The 22,140-nt window shown below is 41.4% G+C and overlaps 1 protein-coding gene across 1 annotated transcript in view; it reads right to left on the bottom strand.

The window, feature by feature from the left end:
- gatad2b (GATA zinc finger domain containing 2B) overlaps positions 1-22,140 on the bottom strand; it is a 51,840-nt gene extending 29,700 nt beyond the window's left edge. The window contains exon 1 of the mRNA XM_074686692.1: positions 22,003-22,140. The gene's annotated coding sequence lies outside the window, so the exon portion shown is untranslated. The remainder of the gene's footprint in view (positions 1-22,002) is intronic.

The following is a 22,140-nucleotide window of genomic DNA, read 5'->3' as shown; positions in this document are numbered from 1 at the left end:
ATCATTGAATAGGAGCATTCAGAGTGGTCCACACTGTAGTTGAAGTGGTTAAAAATAAGACTACCATTAATTACTTCTGAGCGTATAGACTACCAGCAATTTGCGTTAAATAAATAAATAAATAAACTTCACATTAACAGACATGAATCAACATGAAAAGTTACGGTTCTGGATGGGGTAAAGTGATGCAACTTCTATGTAAGCATATCTGCACGGATCCACATAACAAGGATGTTAAATCTACCATGATAACCTTAAACGTTCTCAGTCAGACATAACTTGATTCAACATGACAGCAGAATGACAACTGGCGGGCATAAGACTGAAGTCTGGAAGTATTTCAACAAACTAAATGAATTTGATGTGCAGTGTTTGATTTGTGTTGGGAAACAACTTATGATGCATCCAGGGCAGAGAAGTTAAACCTTTCATCATGATAAAAGGAACTGGAAGGAGGACTGGCCTTGGATCTGGAGGACCTGGATTTTACTAACTAGAACAGGTAAGGAACCATCATGGTCAGTAACAGCTAGCAGAGAGATGTTTTCATTTTGGACCCTGTTAGGCATTTTTACTATTGTTTTTGTTGTTGTTGGGACGGGTCTGTGGCATAGTCTTGCTCATTTTGAGAGATTTTCAGCACTTCACTTTGCTCTCAGGAAGCTCTTTTGTTTTCACACTATTTGCGAATGCAGCACAGACGTGCTCTTTTGCCTGCAGTGCACTGATCAGCTGTTCAGGTCTGTGGGCTTCAAAGAGACAAAAATATAACCAAACTAAATACTGAGTGATCCTGATAGCGCTGATGACATGCTGTTAACTGTGGAAATACTTGAACACCTTTGTGAGCCAGAGTTTATTGAGGAAAAGGCAACTCTATGCATCAGAGGAGTATGGGGAGACACTTGTATGCTGTCCACAGTTACCTGGTAGTGCAGGTGTGCAGACTGGAGGATAATGCCCCCAAATTGGAAAAATAACTCAGTACCAATTGTTCCTCTGCATGCTTAGATATCCAATCAGATACCTGAGAACTGAGCAACTTGTCTTATCAAAAGCGAAGAGAAATTAAACCTTCCACGTGTGTCTGCACGGTCATTCCCTGATTCATTACATCCTCCAGAGGGGTATGATACCCAGAGGAGCGCCTGTTTATCTGTTTGGCTGTAAACATGTAAGTACCACAGAGGCTTCACTCTGGCTCACTTCCAAGAGATCAACCTAAAAAAGAGAATGATTTTTTTGTAATCAACAGGTCTTCAGTTCAGTAAAAGAACATCATAATAAAGGTGATTGGTAAAAAGTCAAGCTTTGTCAGGGCTTTCTTCAAGAGGAGACGGAAACTACTTTTTAAAGGGGACATATCATGCTTGTTTCTCCTTTTCACTATGCCAGACTAGGATGCCTGTAAAGCATTTCTGCCCTCAGTACAAGTCATTTAGTTCCTTCATTGCCCCACAATAGCGTTCTCAATATTTTCATTTTAGGCCATTCTGAAGATCTCGTTGAAACGCTCTGTTTCGAGAATGACCTCCAGTAACCTCGCAACGTCACAGCCCTCTGTGCTCTGATTGGTCAGTTCTATCAGACGGGCGGAGGGGGTAGAGCCAGGGGGCGGTTTTTGCAGCATGGCAGTATTTACAAAATCGCCATATTGGATGGGGCAGACCGAGCGAGTTTGCTGTTTGCCAAAATTTCACCGTAAGGCATTGATAGCACTATCAAAATGGCAGAGTGTAGGATACGTCCTTTTGTATTGGACCCCGAGTCAGACCCCAACTATTCTGCAGCTCAAGAGGTAGAAAATCCACCTTGACACAGATCATCTCAGGACGCTTCAGTGTGGTGAGTCAAACGGGTACTGTAACATGTATAGTTTATACGTGGAAATATAGGCAGACTTCACCAATAAACTATTTCTATAACAGGGCTCCATCCTGCTCCTTCACTTTTCTCTGTCTGTTTTATCCATCATGCTGAAAGTGTAGACTAAAGATCGCCTCTACCGTCAGTTTGTCACTATGTTAGCACTCTGTCAAGTTAGCCAGAGCTAGTAGGGAGCTTTAGTTATACTCGGCTCTTGGTGGGTGTATCCCTCGGTGGTGGTTGTGTGACTAACTGACTTCACAGAGGAGGAGCTGCTTTATCAGATTACTCCAAAAAAAAGGGAGGATCCTCATGTCGTCATGAAGGTCGAAATCTCACGGCCAAATGTCAATGACCTATTTTCAGAGGCATCAAATCTTGTTCTAGGATATCAGAAAAAATACAATATCTCAATTTTTGAAAATTCAGGGGGTGAAAGGTCTTGTTTTCAACTTTATCATTCTATATGTAAGTATTAAATCACGGATCAGCATGATATGTCCCCTTTAAGTGTTTGTTTGTTGGAGGTGAGATCCATCAGTTCTGATGCAATCCAGAAAGTCAGGAAATCTGAACGCTGACTGTCTTTAGTGACACAGCATCAAGAAGATCTGTGTCTCAGTGTAAACGTCTGAACTAGAGCAGACTGTTAGCTGCTCTCGTATTCAGATTTCCGTTTATAGAGAGGAATAAATCATCCTCAGATTACCTCTGATGTCATTACAGTGGATTGTGATGTGCCTGCTTTTGCTCTCCATACAGAATATGTCTCCTGCCTTATTGGTCACTACTACTCAGACGATTACACAGAAATACTACAAATAGAAACCTGAGGCTTTCCATACAAGAGTCTGAGTGTTTTAAATGTGTGTAGAATTTATGAATAGAGACAAACATCCAAACAGTGATCATATAAACAACAGACTAACAGCATCACCAAGGTCCAACACCAGACTCCTCCTATACCCGAATTTCATTGATGCTTTAACATCTGTGTGACACGAAGGGTCTGTGTGTGTGTGTGTCTCATACCAATAGTCCTACAGAGAACTACAACCAGAGGCAGCTACTACAGCCTCCTTCAGCCAGAGCGAGTAAAGATGGGAGATGTCCGGGAACAACAAACCCCTCCCTGTGCCAACAGGGGCTCAGGCTGCTGGTCCAGCTGACACACACGCACGCTCACACACACACACACACACACACGCTGCCTGGCTGTAAAGGATGCTGATGACGGGGCTGCTGGGAATATGACCAGGATTTGCATATGGCCAGTTTTTGACACTAATGAGGCCAATCAGGACGGCGCCCATAGCAACAGGGATGTAATTGGTTTGCATGGAGCGGCTCAGGAGTCGATGGCGTTGGGATGCTGCCTCAGAGCCAATGGGAGCGCGGCGAAAGATGCGGGTGGTGTTTTTGTTGTCGGTTCAATTGATCGGTACAGAAGTCACATCCAGCAGGACCGCAGTGTAATCACACACAACCCAACACACACCGATTCACCTGCTGACTGCACAGTAACACACACACATGCACTCGCACACACACACACCTTCCACCTCAGACAAAACGCGGCTCTTTATTAAACTAGACAACAGCTCATTGTGGGCGTTGCTATGACAACTAGTCGTCTATTTTTAAGCCGTGCCACTAATCAATTCTTGTTCTGCTGTCGCCTGAGGGGAGGGGGTGTGTGTGCGTGTGTGTGAGGGTACTGATGGGAGGGGTTGGAGGGGGGGCAGTGGTAGGGGGCAAAGGGGAGGAGGGGGAGGAAGAAGAAGAGGAAGAGAAGGAGGGGGTGAGCGAGGAGACAAAGAGCATCGTGAAAGAAGTGAAAGAAAAAAGGAAGATTCGCCTCATACCGACACACACACACACACACACACACACACACACACACACACACACTGAGGCCCTCATTACAATACCTCTGTTTGTTTCTACACTGAACAAATGACTCTGATCACTGCTCCCATCATTACTCCATCATCAATCAGACACAAAACATTATCAGCTGATCACTCAGATTATTGATCCATGGCTGTGAACCGTTTGCTCTGTTCATTACAAACACCGGATATTTACCGGAAACTGCCTCTCTATTGTGAGGACGCTCAAATGTGGGCAGTCTACTGACAAAATGAGACGTCAATTATAACACTGACTGATGATTTAACATTGTTTACATACAAAAATAAATAAATGAGTAAATTATGCGAAGGTAATTGTCACTCCATAATTAAACTCAATCAACCAGAGCCTGTCAGAGGTTTAGATACTGTCACAGCTGTATGATGAGGCCTGTGTAAGTGATTGTAAAAAAAATTTAGCTACACTGACCACATCAACAAAGTTTCTACAAAGTGATTGGAGAAGGCACTGTTCAAACCCAAAACAATAGTTACTAAGACGCTTCTCCACCCAGCGGTTCAGGACCATGAAGCACCCGAGGTGATAATGAACAAAAGCATCGTCGAATAGAGCCATGATTCCAAATTTCTTTAAATGAGACACAGCAGCTGGGAATATCCCTGGTTTAAGTTGGGGATGTGCATGTAGCAACACTTCATAATTGAAATATGGATGCTGTGTGCTCTGGTTGGAGTCAGTGGAACTGGTGACATCTGGCTCTGATGTCACCAGTTCAGTTCAGTTTGTCAGCATCTGGTATTTTGGCTTTACTTTTGGACAATGGAAGGTTATTCAGAAGTCTTGCCCATCTTAGTACAGTCGGTGCATCAAAATAAATCAATTAAAAAAATGAATTAATATTGGTGTCTGGGCCACTGTTTTTTCCCACATATCAGTGCTCTGTGATGACTTTGGGTCAATTCAGGACAAACACCTGGTCAGCTACATTTAAGGCCCATTTATACTCCCTTTAAGTACGAAAATGTATTCGTCCATTTCAAACGATGCTATCGTTTCAGCTCACATACTTTGGTACATCCTTTACGACGGCATTGCTGTTAACCAATACATCCACCGGAGGGAGTCAGCCCAGAGTCAAATGTTTATGATAACAAAATTCAAAAAGAAGCGTGGCAACTGTGAAGGAGGTATTAATGATGTTATGCTTGCAAAAGACAAAAACGGCAGCGTAGTAGTAGGCGGTGGTCGGTGAGGCAGTTAAATACATTGGGAAAGTCCTGCCATTGTTATTTCTTCTTTGTGTCTCACTAATGCCTTGTATCAGGTAGTAACAGCAACACTGCCCCCACGGTTTCCAGTGGTACTGCTCTGTTTGGTCTGTATCTGTAAGCTTCATGGAAACGTGCAGAAATAAGGACGAAATGAATGCAGAGCACGGACAGAAGGTTTGTATTTGTATCCGTATGTATGTATGCCTTTAACATGGTTGATATGTCTTTTAGATTGTGGCCTATAAGCCAACTCAAGGTGATTTCTATGTGATCATCTGCTAATTTATTGTTATCATTTGCCAAAAAATTAGAAAACGGTCATTTAATAATGAAACAGACAAAAGATGGTGGATTTAGATTTTCAGTTTGTGGAGAAAAGATAAGGTCAACTGCATCCCACCCAGAGGATCACGAGCATTTACAGACAGTTTGAAGAGAAGTTGAGTTTAAATACAGAAATACGTAGTTGAACAGACACTGAAGATGAAGGGCTTTCTGCGCAGGATGGCAGATTTCAACATCCAAACGCTGACAGGATATCGTTTTCAATTTACAACTAGAGAGACACCTTTCATTCTTGCTTCAATCAGACGCATTAAAAACCTACATGTACCATAACTTTTCTCCGCCACCTATGCAGAAACAAACAAAACAAAAACGGCAAAAAGAGATTTTTAATGAACTGATCAACCTTGTGTCAAACTACCTGGAGGCAGCAAAGGTGACCCCCACCCCCCTCCCTTTAAGCCATCAGGTCCTCTGAAATGATCACCTGTCAGGATGAAGAAAGTGTCGTTTAAAGCTTTGAAAGTTATGAGTCTCCTGATCAATAAAATTGGACTCTGGTGATCCTGACTGATGGTTTGAATCACTGCCACTGTGGGGGCAGCATAACAGCCTCGAGGATGAATCATTTTTTACATCCAAAAATGGACATAAATAAGAGAGAAAGTGACCATCATTTTCTGTGTCTATAAATACATTAGTGAGGCTGGCAGGGTTTTTCTTTTTTAGGTTATTACTACTGTAGCAATTATTCAAGGAATGTCTCTGTTTAATCTCTAAGATAGTCACTAGTGCCATTCAAAGATTAAACTGATCGCTGCAGGGGGGAATGATTTAGGGCCTGTGTCCACTAGGGTTTAGATAATATAGTTAGCCCTCAGGTCATTGTGTAGCACGTTTTTTGTCACAGTTTCTGGCTTGGTTTGGTTTAGTCCCAGTGGCCTGTACCATCAGAGTTTTAAGGGAAAACATTTTTTGATGTTTTTTCTAAAAATCCAAGTGACACAGGCCCTAACACTCACCCTGATCAGATCCTTTGCTTTATAAGCAGCGCCGCACAAAAAACAACACAAAGCTGAAGGGGAGTGTTTATTTATGTAGCCTCATTTGTGTTTAGATGATTTACCCCTCCTACCTCCTTCATGCTTTTTAGTGCGTCCTACATTTACTGTCAACTATGGAGCAATAAGTTTCATTGCAGAACACTGCTCAGATCAGAAACAGATAGCAAAGGCTCACTTAAACATCGTTAGCATGCTCATGCAAGATCACGAAGACCATTCATTATTTTTTAGCTGGATTATTTCGATTATTTAGATTGGGTATGAACCATAGACTAAAGAATATATATATATATATTGTAAAATATGTTGGGAGGTAGAGTCAGGAAGTGATTAGACTCTCGAAAGAAAAAAAAGTATTATTTTTTGTCACCCAGCTCCACTCAGATTCTCCCGGAATCCCTCATTGTCTCTACTGCTCCAAACTGCTACAAGGGTGGCGCCTGAGACGGCGGTATTTTGGCTTCAAAACTGTACAATGATAAATGGCGGAGCCATGCTGTCCACTCTATATACAGACTATGGTATGAACATATTCTCAATAGACAAGAACTACGGCATTCCTGATGGTTTCTGTTAGTTTTGACTAACTTCACACAAAAACACTGGGCTGTTGCCTTGTAAATGTTCTGTCTGAGGGCTGCTGTGTTGTCTATTTAAAGTCAGAAGCAAAAAAAAAGCCTCTTTATCTGCATTAGTGATCTGGATTAATGCATCCTGAATGTAGCATTCAACAAAGCCATCTACAGAGATGGACATACATCATCCACAGAGCACTCTACTTATGTACATCTCTTTGATACATCTGCAGTACTCTGTACACAATTCAATTTTACATGTCACACCAGTTTTTTAAACATTTTATTAATTCAAGTTGAATATATCATGTATACTGAATAAAATTAATTCAGTAAATTTAACTCAACAGCACAATGTGCTGTTGCGTTGCTTTATCAGTGTATGGTTCAAAAGCAGTTGAGTTGACATCATTGTCAGTCAACACTGAACCAGAAAGTGTCAAAGCACCCAGTAGAGGGGTATCAGCTAACCTTTGTTAACCAGGATTAGGTTTTATGGTTAGTGGCCTTTTTTGACTCCTCTGTAAAAGTAAGGAGCCTGGGATGATGTTGCTAATGCCATAATATTGAGTGCATCGCACGCTTTAACCTCAGGTGTAAAAGTAAAAAATCTGATGAAGTAGAGGATAAAACTGCAATTTCCAGAGTGTCCACTTGACGCTGTTTGCAAAAACCAAGGAATCCCCATCAACACCTATGTTAAAATTCTGTTTTTTTTTCCTTACATCCTAACAGGTTTACTATAGGAATAACTTACAATTTAATATGATAGAAGGCAATATGTTGTGCTATGATACAATACAATAGGTGACAACTAGTATCAAATCAGCAGATAGAGTTAAACACTAGTTTTAAAGATACTAATGGTTAAAGAACTCAAATGTTTTGTGATCAAGGCATTGCTGAACTGCCTTGCAGACATGCATGTATTGGCATGTCTCGGCTTCCCATTTTTGTTTCTAGTTTAGCCAAAATTAGCAAGTTAGCAGGTCTACAGTCATCTGGCTTCTAAACCCCCTTCTTCAATAACCAACAAGCTGCCAGGGAGTACAGATAAAAATTAGCCCTGTGACTCACTCTGGTATAAGTACATGGATGCTGTTCTGAAATGTTCATTAACATGCACCATTTGAAACCCATGTTTTTTACAGGCTAAGGTACAACAGACCATTAAAAACCACAGCACTCCTCAGCTCCCAAGTGATATTTTGAAATAAATCAGTTCATTGGTATTTTTAATACCAAACTGTCAAGAATATGTTTATTTTTTTTCTGACAAAATACTCGTAGGCTTACCAAAAAAGAAATACCAGGCTTTCAAACAGCAAATCCACAGAAAGACTGAACCAAAACGTGTCAAGAATACACAGCGTCAGAGCAGCAGTGGTCATAGAGAGAAAGTGACGAATGTGAGCGCTGCTAATTAAAACAAAACAGGAAAACAGAAAAATCAGACACTATCTACTGGTTGTTTCACAGTGGTTAAAGCTCTGAAACATCCACTCATCCACACAAACATTAAAAAAAGGGAATAAAAAGGAATTCCACACTTTTGGGTGTCAAGTAAGTACTTAATTTCTGTTGTATCAAAACTGGTACCAGCATTTTCTTTTTTTCTGTTGATGTGACAACGTTACAACTGCTTGAAGTATGAAATAAATTTGTCTATGTTGGGACATCATAAAAACGTTCTGTACCTATTCCTCATTCAGACTCCAAAATATGTAACATTACGTCCCAGCTTTGAAGATCCAAGAGCTGGACTTTACAGTCCGACATCTGTTGAAGGTTCCCTCCAAAACGGGCCACTTCCAGAAAAACTACCTCATGAAAAAAAAAAAAAATGGTCTGACTTTGTTGCTCGGTGTAAAAGTATTTACAAGAAATTGTCACAGATTTCTTCAGCCTGTCAGACAACAGAGGTGAGTGTTTCTGCTCGCTCTGCTGCTCCTGCTACAAATGAGCGTCGTGTTCCTTTAAAAAAGGCAAAGACGTAATTTTCTCTGTGTCTTTTTTTTTTAATTTATTTATTTTCACCCAGGGAACAGAGGACAGTGAAAAACGCACTGAGCCAGTCTGAGCCGGTTTGTAACCTCAGGGTATGGAATTATCTCTTAATGTGTAGCCGTTAGCGGTCAGGACGTCGAACAGTGAGACAGTCAGAGAGAGAGACAGAGAGAAGGAGGTGAAGAGGAGGAGGAGGAGGAGGAGCAGGCCCGGTGTTTTCAGAGCAGAAAGAGGAAAATCTCTTCCTTTAAGAGCTGGCACTTTGACAAGAAAAGAGTGAGAGCAGAACTTCAGACCACAGGGTGGGGCAGACGCTGTTTCACCAGCTCAACGAGAGGAAAAGAAAGAAAGAAAAAAAACAGCGGGAACACGAGACGTTTAGTCAGAGCGAGGCACGGCGAGGTAGACATCTTAAAATGGGGCCGAACGTGGCAGCCAGGAGGAATATCAATACACACACACACACACACACACACACACACACACACACACACACACACACACACACACACACACACACACACACACACACACACACACACACACACACACACACTCATCATCAGCAGAGAGATATTAGCTACACTAATCCCTCACACTGAACAACACTGTATTACACAAAGCCACCTCGCATCTGCACACTGCATTCTGGGTATTTTAGGAGCTAATGCATCGACGCTGGATGCTGGTGTTTGTTTACATCAGGAGGAAATGTTGCAAGAGCTATTTTTAGAAACATTACACAAAAACGCAGCAGACTTGTGAGTTAAGACTCAAATTGTTACTATGCTCCATGAGGCTGTTTCAGCTGACATCAGCAAAACGGGTAATAATGGCTGCAATGGAAAACAAGATTCTTTGCCCTATCCACAGGATATCCGGACATCACTGTAACTCTACTTCACAGAATACAGGAGTTGTTGAACTATTGTTACCTTGGTACCTTTGTTTGTGTGATTCTGTTACTTTATGGTTTTGCTATGATACAGCAACTAGTTTTGTAACTCACCATACCACAGAAGAGCCTTGAGCCAGCAGTTTAACGTCTGTTTCTGGTTGAAATCATATCTAACAAAAATTTGGATCTTTCTGTAAACCTGGGTACAAGATAACTGGCTTGATTTTGAGCCTTTATCTCTCAGACCTCCTTAGAAATGATCGAGATCACACTGATTTGAAGCTGTAAACAACAAACGTGTTCACTATTTCAGGTTTCCTGGTACTTGAGAGAAACCCTGAGGACAACCTAGCATGCTCTCTGAGGGTCATGTGGAGCGGAATGATAGCCAATCAAGAGGCAGACTGAGGCCCTGTTTACACGACACAAAAACAATGAAAAAAATCTGCGTTTACACGGAAACGCTGAGGGACTGAAAACTCTGTAGTAAGCATGCCAGGCCTGTAGGTGCCGCTATTACTGCCTTGTCCAGAAGCGGCTTTTGGTAGATCTCCTCCAAAGTAGAGTTGGGCCGATCATCTGGTTTATTTGCAAATACTAAATGCAGAGGTGGTGCAACTGATGCTCATTTTGTTGAAATACAGTCAGCAGATTCAGCAGATTCAGCAACACAAGCTCAACACGGTAGTCCACGATGATCGTAACAATGGTACTGTTGTATGCCCAAAGCAGAGCGTGACGTCAATATTTCCACTGAAAACTCCGGCTTGCTGTTTACATGGCAATGTTGGCGAAAGCATTTCAGAAAAGTTCCACTCAGGAGGCTGTTTTCAAAAGTTGGTGTTCTAGGTCGGCTAAAACATTGTTTCCGTGTAACCACGTGTAAATGGTGCGTTAATTAAAGAGAAAGAACAACCCCCTTAAACAAAAGCTATAGTGACTTGAGTAAACATTAAGCAAAGACTACCTTGTTTATCAATTCAAAACTATTTGAACGTTTCTATATCTCAAACGTACCACATTCACACTGACAGGGGACAGAGCGGGAAGAAGGTTACTACCACCGTGGACAAACCAGGTTGCTTAGCAGCTAGCAATACTAGGCTTGACAACCATCCTGCAGTCCACCATGTTTGTTTACTCTAAAGTCACGTGTGTCTCTGAGAGATGTTTCTATGTTTCCAGTTCAGATAGTCTGTCAGAGTCTGTCAGTGGCCAGTGGACAGATCTTTATCAAGCTGCCATTTGGACCCCAAACCATGATTAGACACATCCCCAGGATGACCTTAGAAGAACAAAGCCACCTGCTGTCCTTACGTTTGCTGACTCCCCTTTATCCTTAAGCAGCTTTGGCCCCCAACAACTCACCTCACTGCAGAAAGAGCACTAAAGCTGCAGCAGAAGATTCAAACAAACAAAAAAAAAGCCTTAATGACCTGTTTGTGGAGAATTTTCAAACAGCACTAGAAGCAGCAAGAGCTCCTGCAAAGACATCCAGCTGTGAATGTAGATCTAAGGGCTGACTGAGTGAAGTGGATTCATCAGGTCTTTTAAAAGTAACAAGTTTTACCACAACTTAAGGACGAACTGGTCAATACGACATGCAACTTTTGTTATTTCCTACATCCAATGGTATAGAAAAGCACCAAAGGCTACAGTAAAGAGAGCAGCTGATAGTCATAATTACAGCGCAAACCAGCCACCAGTGAGAGCTAGCACTGGTGGCTGATCAATACAGGGATAAAGCAAAGAAAAAGACTACTTGTACGGCGCCCAGTTTTACTTTGTTTGCTGCGTGACACTGCTCAGCCCTCCATCACAGCCTCTACACCGCTAACTCTCCTCACTCAAAGGACGGCAAACACTAGCGCTTTACATTACATTCAACGCCTGGTCCAGATGTAATTCAGGTATCTGTCCTCAGGTAACAGTGAACCCACCTGCTTCAGATCAGTGGGATAACTTGAGAGTAGCACTCTTTATTACACACCACAGAAGAGCTAAAAAAAAATCCAACTTCAACCTCCAGCTTCAGTCTCTGCTGACACCAAGGTGCATTCACTAATTTGTGAGCATGAATTCATTAAAACTGACAGCATGAATTAATTCATTAGTGAGCAAAGGTAATTAATTCAGGAGCAGAAACCAGGAATCTGTCTGCAAAGTGTTTGCTTTTTAATTGGTCACACATACCCAATTCCACCAATCCTTGAGGTTTTTATTAGAAGTTTCTCAAAACGACTAGGAATTCAAGGGTGCAAGGGTGTAAGTGACACATAAAGGCATACAGACACAGTAAAAAGTGCAAAACTATTTAACTGAGACTGTATTTTAAGACATTCCTGTAAAAAAGACAACTTCTTTTAGCTTTTGAGTCAGATAGAAAGGAACAAAAGGTAAGATTTTTTTGTTATTATTCTTGAGTATCTCTCTTTTCAGTAGAATTTCTGGATGCTTCTATCTTTTTACTTCTCGACTGCAGTGATACATTTCTCTAGTTTACGATTAATTAAGTCTATTCAACCATTTGTGCAAAGCTTAACCATTGAGTTAATCTAGCATGTTTCTCAGCAGCTGTTGCTTCAGTATATCTCCTGATAAAGCTCTGATTGAAATCTACACAGACACCTCTCATAAGCAGCTCGTCCATGTCTCTTCAGGATCCTATCTGTATCTCTGCAGGAGGGTCTTGGCCTTGGTTGCACCCTCAGCTGACTGTGAGCACGAGGACGTTTGCATCCACACAGGTTGAGTGCCGTGACCTTGTGCAGCACCTGGCTAAATGCAGCACAGCAATGCAGCAGCGATCTGCACACTGCTGCTTATTCACCGGCTGGATTAGTCACAGCTGCACAGCCTCTGACTGCTGGATCACACTCTGCACTGAGAATAGAGATACAGCTGGTTACCCACCTCCTCTTTCACTACACTACACTACACTACACTACACTACACCAGCACTACCTGCGTGCACACACTCATTCAAATCACACTGATCAATCTGTGGCACTTTAAAGGTATTACCCCTGCCTACTGTAAAGGGATTTGTTCAAATAAAAGCTGATAATGCAGATCACAAAGTGGAGCTTGAAAGAATCTGACAGGCAACATACACACTGAAACATGATTCATAGGCTTTGTAATGGCTTGTATTTGCATTCTTAAGAATCTGCTTTCATATAAGGACACTGTGAAAATGATCTCTCATAGATCCACAAGAGAAGACTGAAAATGCTGCAGTATACATGCCAGACCAGTAGCTGGCAGTGCAGCTTTGTAATGAAACACCATTGAAGAACATTACATGCCTGTGTATAAAACTGCTTTTTAGGAGGGCAGTAAGAACTTAAACACCAAGAATGCAACATGTGTGAGCGGGGATAAATTTTACTGCTTTTGCAGAATCTACGTATTGCAATTTTTTTTTAAGATTTTACTCTAACCTTGCAGAGAAGACGGACCTGCCTGATTCAGTTTCTGAACTCCTGCAGGTCCATCTTGAAAGGCTCCAATGACCAACGATTTCACTCGGCTAAATTCTGACCGGCCCAATCAGGGAAGAGAGGCGGGAGCAGTGGGAGCAGACGTGACGTCAGCAGACTTTCGTAGTTGTCAGTGTTCTTTTGATTCTTAAGTTAAATTTATAAAAACGGAAGCTGTCGTCTCACGCCTTTTTCACAGCTGTTTCTCATGATTCAGTAGTTGTTCATCTATTGTTTCTCAGAAGCATCGGCTCACATAAGCTACGTCATATCGTGGCTTGATGTGGATTGGTTCGTGGTGAGTGTGTTAATCAGAACGGTCGTCCAATCACCAGCTGCGGATTTTTTATAAAGTCCCGCCTCTGAAAACAAATCGGAAGAGCTGCTACCCAGATGGACTTGTGAAATAATTCCATGGCGGATATATGAAACTGTCCGTCTGGCGTGGCAGGTTAATTTTACTCTGCATCCCAAAAGTCTGCATCTTGAGCTGCACCGTTTTCATTGAAAGGGACGTCAAATGTAAGAATGGTTTACTGCTTTTCATTGGAAACGTTTTCATCTGGAGGGGTACTTGTAAAAATGCAACTTATTGAGTGTCAGCTTGAGCCTGGCTCTGAAAGTACCACAAACTAGGGATGCCCCAATACAGATTTTTTGACTTCCGATCCGATTTTTTCATGATACGTTTTGCCGATACTGATCAAATACCAATCAATACCGATCCGATACCTTTCTCTCATTAACCCCGTACTCCGTTGGGTGATTCTGTTGTTAATGATGAATCATATTTGTTGTATTAAAGTGAGCCCTGTCGGTACCTCCTCGAGGAACACTCGCTTTACAAATGTTGCAGGACGCCGTTTTACTATCATTGCTTTCCAAAGGGAAGAAGTCCCACACAGCAGACATGTTTGCAACACGGTTTGATTTACAGCAGCCGTAAAGCATGATGGTGCTGAAAACATGTGTAAACTTGATTGGTCCCGATCACGCAACAAAATCCAGTGCTATCAGAGCCTCCAAAAACAGCCATGTAGGGTGGCGATACTGATCAGTGTGTCAGGTCGAGACATCCCTACCGGGACACAGACACACACCATACAGAGGGTTAATTTTCTCATTAGTCAGTAGTTTAGAAGATATTAAGATCACGAGTTTACAAGGTATAGCTCAGCTGACAAACAGATGAGCACCTTGTAACAGTTGGGCTCAAAGCCTGCCTCTTGTGATCAGTATATCCAATGGGCTTCAAAACTTGGGGTGGGTGACATCCCACATAATACATCAATTGATTATGCAGTCTATAGTTACTACCATCCCTCAGTCAGACTTTTATCTAGGGATGTTTTCAACCCTTTTTTGCTTAAAAAAAATTATTTCAAAACCTAGACTTGGGTCGTATTATGAAGATTGAAGATTAAGATGTTATGGGTGCTTGAGAAACCTGTCATCTTTACACCACCACCAATTTGCCTCTACCAACTTGAGAAAAGACAAGACTAGATGAGATATCGCCACAACTTGAAGTAAGCTTTTCAGAAAACCTGAAAATGAAGGCTGGCCATGTATTCTGTTATTCTGGTGAGTCTTATTGTGTTGTATTACTATCTTTCAGTGCTTGTTCTTATGACTATACAGAAAATTGTTAGTATTTATTCCAATTATACCTTTGTATAGGGACTGTAAACTATTCCTCTCCTGATGTGAGTTAGGAGTTCTTTGTCTGTTTTTACTCTTGTGCTCTCTGGTTGTGGATTTTTCAGGGGTCTGGTCTTTCTGTGCACATTACCTGTAGTCGGGCTGACTGGAACATATTAACCTCTTCTTCTAATGATAACTCAGCACAAACAGCAGCTGCAGAAAGATCTTTAACCAGACAGCAGCTTCATCTTGTTCTGTCATTATGTCCCCCTTTAATTAACTTTAATTGGTGTCAGCTGATTGGACCTGCAGCCTGAGATGTTTGTCATTCTGATCCTAACACTGACCCATCTGGATAAACAGGAACATGAACACTCAGAGACAGTGCGGGATTTGAAAGGCCATGAAAAAAGTTTCAATATTGTTACACTTGAAGTATTTCTATCGTAGTTTTATGGCCAGTAACAATGAGCCTTGTGTCACTTCTGGTGATGAAGTTGAGAAAAGTTTGCTTTCAAGTTGTAAACCTCCTGCAGTCTCCCAGCTCAGCATTAAACTCCAGAACGCCACAGTCAGCATGTATGTGGTGAACATATGGAGCAGCTAAAGAGAGCAGAGTGACGCCATCATTAATGTTATTAGTAACACCTGTGACTCTCCTGCTGTGTTAAGGCAAAATGGCTGCTCTGAGAGGAAACACAGCGCCTTAAACACTGGGTAGCGTCAAGCAGGCTGCAGGGATGAGGCAGTAAAGAAGCAGAGGCCACAGTGAGCTGGTCACATGAACGGATGCTCACTAAAGGCATTTTCTACACTTAACTATGACATCAAACCTCACACATTCAACCAAGGTCAGGAATACCCCCTTAAAGGTGTGATCAACCGGTTTAATCCAGGTCTAAGCTCGGTCGAAGTCTACAGCCAAGGTTTTAATCCCACAAACATTCACACGGACTCTGAGGACAGTGAGAGTCCAGAAACCCTCAGACTTACACAAACAACATAAATGGGGAAAAAAGGCCTTGTATGACAGAGAATTTCATTTAGACTCTCAAAAATGTATCAAAACTGTGAGATTAGCATTCTAAGATGCACCTCTATGTTAACCACAGGCATCACAGGAAACAAACCTCATATTTGGCAATAAGGTCCATTTCTCAGCACTACAACTGCTTTTACTGTATGTTTACCGTAATGCATCAATAAAAGTTGTGTGACAAGTTCCCAGCATGTGTAAACTGGGGGTGTAACATTGGAACGATAGATCAATTGACTGGTTGTACAATGTTCTAGTCAAATCAATGGAAAGCTGAAACATTGATCTACATCATCATCGTCAAGATGCAGGAAATGCAGCATTGCTGGCGGACACTTGAAACAGAAAAGCGCTATTCACGACGACTCTAATTAGGGATGTTCCAAAGAAAGTATAACAGATAACATGATTGACAAGTCAGATTGGTTTGCTGAGTGTGACTAACAATAGCAGAGCTGGCACCACCAGTGTCGGGACGATATGCTATTCTTGCAATTCCATTCTCTTACGATTTTTGGGGTGCCGATTCGATTTAAATTACAATTCTTCAATATTTATAATTTCTGTGGTTTGTAATTTGCTTTTGTTAACACCAGACTATGTGATAAGTTAAGTGATGATGATAAATTAAATGATGATGATAATATCAACAGACGATATCAGGAGCCATATTTTCCCATTAAATGCACATCACATGAGTCAGAGAGAAACATTCCACCCTCTGCTGGAGAAAAAAAAAAGTTTTTTGACAAAGAATCCCGATGTTGATATTGTCAAACAAAAAATCCTGATACATAGATTTTCAATTTTTTTCCCCCAGCCCTTAACTGTATGTCCATTTCCTAGATCCCAATACTATCAAACCATGCTGTGCTACGAGATGACACCAGACATCTGTGCTTCATAACATTTAGGTAGTAGAGCATAAAAGCAGTGTGCCAGTGTTAACCAGAGGAATGGTGGCAGCCTATGGCGGATGGAAGCACTAAAGCTTTTTCTGTCAACTAAATACTCATTCCCAGCGCCTGCTCAACACCCCTGAACAACTTTTTTCCACTACAGCTGAATCACATTTCCAAAGGTATGGTGCTAATGCAGAAGGTTTTTATGCGTTCAGAGAATATATGTGATTTTTTTTTTTTTCATTTTAATGTTTCAGGTGTAAAATAATAAGAACCAGTGGAATGTTAGGAAAACCATTTTTTTTATTTTTTTCCAGGTGAATATAACTGGTTGTGTTTAATGGACTTAGATTCTGTGGCATCTGCAAACGTTATATCATTGACCAAACAAAAACAAACCATCATGTCATGATGAAACTGCACTCCAAGTGTAAACCTACTTTAAAATAAACCCAGATTCTGATTCAGGTCACCAAATTTACTTCAGGCTTGAGTGTACGGATGAGGGTCAGCCGTGGCAAAACTAATCCAGGGTGAAATATTAAAATGATTGTTTTCTTTTTCCTGAAACCAACTCAAAGAGCATAAGACTTGGTATACAGCTGCAGTATGAGAGGGTATGTTTCTTCTATTGTATCTCTATCCCTGCTGCAGAAGAGCTAGAGCAGTCATCGTTGCAAATGCTTGTACTGAGGAATCAGAAAGTAAACAAGCAAACTTGCATTTTTAAAACAACACATATTATGTTTGGATTACAGCTACACAATAAATTGTTGGCATTTCAAATAATATCAAAAATGTTCCATTCCCACTTGTACTAAAAATATAAAAATAAAATGTGATGGGTGCTTTTATTATTCTATTTGACTATGTGGACTCAAACAAATATCAAAGATATTTTAGATACCAGTCGGAGTACAAATGAAACCCACAACCGCAGATTTGAATAAATGGTTGACATTTCTTTACAGGTAAAAAATGGTGTCTAGTCATTAAAAAAATAATTAAATTTGTGAGCATGTTCATTATTATATAAGGATAAACAACAGCACTCGTTCATTCAAGTCAAACACTGACAGCCTTGTTCTACAAAGATAAAATATTTTCCTAGTGTATCCAGATCAACTTTCACTCTTATCTTCATTTTTAATTACTTTCATACTCCACTATGAAATGAACTTTTTTCACAACAGGGTATGAATGTTTTTTGTACTTTTCACACAAACAAACAAAAGATGGAGTCTGCCGTCTGTCTCCTCCAAGCTGCACCCAACTACAGCACCTTGTTCATCCTCCAACCAACAACTCTCTACTTACAGACTTCTAAATAGCTCCAAAGAGGTGTGTCTACCCCACGTCTCAGACATTTTTTTACAATGCGAAGCTAAATTTAGAAACAAAAAAAAACGTACTAATTTCCTGTACATTATGGTCTTACAATAAGCAAACTTGTTTGTCCTGTATGGAACACATAGACTGCTCTCAGGACCACTTAGTCTACAGTGTAAGAGTAAAACCTTCAATCAATCAGGCCATTATTGTTCAAGTGGTTCATACCTGAGCCTCAGACCATCTATCTGAAACCAACATGTCAGATAAGACTGAACATAAAGCCTAAACTTTTTCGATGCATCAATCTGATCCAGGTTTTGATATCATCTGATTCAGATCAGACTCAACAGAATTACCTAAAGTTGCAACAATATCATTCTGAGTCTTATCCTCACAATAAGGGACAGAGAATTTTTAATTCATCCAGTATCAGAAAGGCAATAAAGCCACGGTATTGGTATAGAAACTTAAAAAGTTAGATTGATGAATTCCTGCTTGTGACAATTGTAGGTGAGCCAAAAAAAACTTGCTCCATGTCTAAAGAGCAGCAGTATTATTTCAGTTTTAACCTTGAAGTAGCAGAAACATAACTAGCACTGGTTTCTATCTGGAGTGATAGAAAAAAATCTGGCAGTATGACAACTTCAGCCAATGTGGTGAGTAAGTTGATGTATTAATTGTGCATCCACGATGCCAAATTTTGTGCGCCACCAATGAGGTTTGACAATTCGTCTGTATGAAAGCATCAGAATCTATGTTCAATGCTAATAATGAACGCTGAGCCTTATTATGCTACATCTAGCTAGTGTTAATTTGAGAAGTAGCCTCACCTGAAGTGTCAATTTGTCTCAAGTCACATACAGAAGCTTGTTGCTAATGCTACTCGAGTTAGCTCCATCACAAAAACGTACAAAATACCTTTAAAGGTAAACTACGAGACTGGTGCTAATAGCGCCACAATCAAGAGACACGTACTTGTGATACGATGAGTCAAGTTGGAGGGGCAATTTGTTCAGAAAGCTGTATTATTTTGATTAAAATATCAATATTTGGTGCCAGTGATACACTAATTGTTTTGCATGAGTCAGGACAACAATATAGCTCTATGGGTATATTGTCCAACTCCTGTTGTACAACGCCAAGTGCAGGATGAGTCATCAACATTTTTTATGTTTTCTAGTAAATAACTAATGACTTAAACCAAGGATATCAATAAAAAATGGTAATTTTCTGTATTTTATTTTAGATAAGATTATGTAAAATCAAAGATTCTTTATCGGCCTGGTCTGATTTCAAGATGCAGAAGCTTCCATCCAAAATTATTATTCCTGGCAGATTTATGTGACGGGGTGTTTGTTTCTGTCATATTTCAATAAGGTCCAGCTAAATGTTGCCAAAACTATAATAACACTGTTTGACTTGAATTACAAACTATGTAACAATAATGTAAAGGTACTGTAAAGCCCTGTCCTAACTGTACAGCATCTTCATCTGTATGCTAGCGGGGCTGCCGGGGGACCCTGAGCCTGAAATAGGAAGAGGAAGGACTCCATCATTGAGAATACTACAGTTCATTCACACTCTTCAACAGCAGGGACCGTTCATTCATACAGACAGACCCACTATCACAGTGAGAGTGGAGGGCTGAGTGTATCAAGGTCTGCCAACTTTTATCTCACAAACCAAAAGGCTGTGCAGACACTTTACCTGCACACGCTCAGGTGGAAGGATTGTGGAGCGAGAGGCTCGAGGAGACACAAACAGCTGCTGCAAAGTCAGAGAATACGACAGCTTTCCTTGCTGTCAGCACACAAAAACAGGACCTTTACAGTGCACGCTGGTCCCAACAACCAACTGCAGTTTATCTGAACTAGAACTTCCACTATGAGTGTGTGTAATCTTAAGCAATAGAGGACTGTCGCATTAATATAATCTGACTTGTCATATTCTAATGTAATGGGGACTACACAGCACAGTCAGGCAGCGGTAGCAGTCATGCATCTGCATGTGACTCATGTAAATCTTGCAGCAGCAGAGCAGACACCAGCTCAGGCCAACAGGCACGACATGAGCGCGTGCATACTGCAGAATAATAGGCCGCACACATTAAATATTGATCCCCGGTTGGTCTCTAACGTCATCTGGACATGTTCCTCTGTTAATCCTCTGCTCGGAATACAATCAGCCACTCGGCTTGGATCACACCGACAGAGACATGTCAAGAGGGGTGTCGAGGGGTGGCATGGACCCTTCATGTCATCCAAAAGACCTAACATATGATCAGCTACTTGAGCTAGCAGATGTGGGTTTTACTTATTCAAATCTAGCTCATATTGATTTATATTTCTGCTGCAGGCCTATGCTGAAGCACATGCTGTAAGTTTGCATGGTCCTGTGCTTATGCATTAAGGCTTTGTACATATATGATGTGCACTACCCAAGCCAAGAGAGTAAAAGATCAAGAAATCTGCAAAATGACCACTAAATAAATCATATTGTCTCCTAGTATTCAAGCAAAGTATTGCAGAGCGACATGAATACTTAAGCATACATGTAGTGCTCACATTATAGTAGTTGTGTAAGCACACACATGTAAACAAAAACTAAAGCAGGGTGCAAGAGTTTGTGTGCAAGTTTTGTGACTTGCATTCTCCTTTATGTGTCCTCAAAATTTCAAGTTTATTAGATTTATATGTTGCCCAATGTGTTGCTTTTTGGAGTTTATAAATCTGCACTTGGGTAGTGGTTTAGTTCAGCAGTTAATTAGTGTACTTTATAATGAAACTGATTCCTCACAGCAACAGCCCTGAGCCATATTCCTACCATAGGTCATTTATTGCACATTATCCTCAGTCTCCCTAGCCTCTTTCCATCCTTTTCTGTCCCTCCAATAAAATGTATGTAAAGGTCAAAAAACTAGTTCCAAAGAATATAAAAACACAGGAGTAAACCGTCCATGTGATGCTTGAATGGAAGCAGTCACTGTAGGTACGTTTGGTGAAGACAAAAAGGGTAGATAAATGATATTCATTCATGTGTGTGCATACATACTTCATTTCATCCTGGTAAAAGTCAGTGCCCCAGTTGGGCCACCCCAGTCAAAAAGTCTGGACACGCCCCTGCACAAGAGCCCTTACAGTGAAATGCTGCTTCTGCTGTCAGGCGCCAGGCAGCCATTTAGGTGCATATGGAGCCAGTTGAGTCTAAATGGCTGATGCATTTCGAATTTTTCTTCCTAATTGCTGCGAGGCATCAGCCCCCCCGGCCTCCTCTTAGCGCCTTTTAATCCGCCTCTTCACGCAGATTCGCTTCAATATAACTCGATAAAACCGTTTTAACGTCTAATCTGCGCCCCGGCGCTCTTTAAATCAACGTTAACGAGTATTTAGAGGAGCCTGGTTCTTTCTCCGGTCTGACTGAACCCCTAGAGACTCCGGATCAAACAATGAAACGGATTGGAGGCTTTCCGCTCTCAACGTTTCCATCACAATGAAATCACAACATCTCCACCAACAGCTCGGTTATCATCAAATTAACCCTATAATGATTCAGAAAACCGTGAACGTTTCTACTGGTATTTTAATTTATTTAACAGTTGTCTGCTGGTCGCCAACATGTCAGCCCGCATCAATAAACAGCGAACAGAGCCGCTCTATTGTCTGTCAGCGGATCAACCGGCAGAAACACGACACAACAGCCCGCTAACCGTCCGGCTTTGACGGTTACCCCACCAGGGCCAGGCCCTGCGCACATCCCCGGGCTCACCTGTGTCTCCTTTCGGCTCGGTGTGTACCGTCTCCGGGTTCACGGTCCGGTCCTGACGCGCTGCAGCGGGCTCCTCACCACCAGTCCCCGGCACCGGCAGGCAGCACTGAGCCGCTGATTGGGCCTCGGCAGACGGTC

This window comes from Halichoeres trimaculatus, unplaced genomic scaffold, assembly GCF_033239565.1.
Source record: "Halichoeres trimaculatus isolate MK-OKI-2021-1 unplaced genomic scaffold, fHalTri1.1 fHalTri1_scaffold_14, whole genome shotgun sequence".
NCBI classification, from domain to species: domain Eukaryota; kingdom Metazoa; phylum Chordata; class Actinopteri; order Labriformes; family Labridae; genus Halichoeres; species Halichoeres trimaculatus.
This window is presented reverse-complemented; position numbering and strand designations above follow the sequence as displayed.